Source organism: Etheostoma spectabile, chromosome 18 (genome assembly GCF_008692095.1).
Source record: "Etheostoma spectabile isolate EspeVRDwgs_2016 chromosome 18, UIUC_Espe_1.0, whole genome shotgun sequence".
Lineage (NCBI taxonomy): Eukaryota > Metazoa > Chordata > Actinopteri > Perciformes > Percidae > Etheostoma > Etheostoma spectabile.
Window position 1 is genome coordinate 13,949,899 of NC_045750.1, and position 1,284 is coordinate 13,951,182.

Below are 1,284 nucleotides of genomic sequence, written 5' to 3' on the forward strand. Positions count from 1 at the left end.
TATATATATATATATATATATATAATTTAGAAATAGTTTCTAAACCAAATATATCTGCCTATTTAAAAAATGTATTCAGTTCCATTCATGTTAAATTAAGTGTTTTAAAATATACTTTGTATATTAATAGACTACACTAAATGAACTTGGAATGCTACCCTAAAACAACTACATTGCTGTCATCATAACCCAACCTTATTTAATTTTGGAATGCTCTGAATATTGCAACCATTTTGCCAAATTAAATAGGTATGCAACATTAAACAACATTATTACATAAAGCAACATTTAAATACAGCAACATTTCTTTATTCCAAAGTGTGAGCAGCATACTAAAATATTGAATATTCTAACCCTAATTGCTTGATAAACTAAACTATAGCATCAGTGTGAGCATGAAACACACTCACACAGAGTCAGAGATGCATTCTTACCTCAGGGTGTAATCAGGTCAGTTAGCAGGCTTCTACTTCCACAAAGCATTACACAGCTGTACGATCCACTGGCTTCCCCTCAGACCCAGGTTTACCGGACTCACACACACAAAGGGAAACACACACAAACACTCCTCCGAACACACTTCAACTCGTCTCTATCTACCTGCCGCTCACTTTGTACTCCAGGTGTCACGTTTTTCTTGTTCTTGCTCTACAGGAGAAAATGCAGTATTCTTCTGTTTCTCTTCGCGTTTCTCTTTCACTCTAAACAAACACGCAGCGGCTGGAGAAAAGACGCAAACGCCACAAAAATTACACTGTTCACTCTCCCTCTCTCTATGGTCAATCCATGCACAGCTCCTGTCTTCCTCGAGTCCAGTAATGGGGAACATTTCACCCGTCCTGTTTCTCTCGTCCTTTGCCTCCTCCCCCTCTTTTTTCTTCCTCCCCCTCCTGTCTCTCTCTCTCTCTCTTTGCTGTCACTCACTCCAGACTCACTCAAGCTTACATTTAAAGCCCGAAACATGTTTTAAAGGTAACAGATGTAGCTTTTGTAGAGATAAATAAACGGAATTCCACATTGTAACCAGCCCGTGTATGACAATATAACATAACTCAAATAAGTCAGAGCCCCTGAAATCAAAAACATCCGTGTGTATGACTCAAATCCTGCTGATGGTAGCTGAAGTCTAGCGTGATTACTTCCATGAAGCCGAGGCGGCAAATGGAGACTTGGTGTGGATGAAATGTCTTGCTGTGCATTAGAAAGCACAGGCCAGACCATAAACTTCACACCATGCAATTGACCCCCCCCCCAAGTCCTTACACACACACACACACACACACA

The 1,284-nt window shown here is 40.0% G+C and overlaps 1 protein-coding gene across 6 annotated transcripts in view; it reads right to left on the minus strand.

Moving 5' to 3' along the window:
• Nucleotides 1–1,284, minus strand: part of eya4 (EYA transcriptional coactivator and phosphatase 4) — a 44,067-nt gene that overhangs the window by 25,720 nt on the left and 17,063 nt on the right. The window contains exon 1 of one of the 6 annotated variants that reach the window (XM_032543158.1): nt 435–833. The exons of 4 other annotated variants lie outside the window; for them this stretch is intronic. The gene's annotated coding sequence lies outside the window, so the exon portion shown is untranslated. Of the gene's footprint in view, nt 1–434; nt 834–1,284 lie in introns of those variants that run through there. One more of the 6 variants, XM_032543156.1, reaches the window with a different exon arrangement.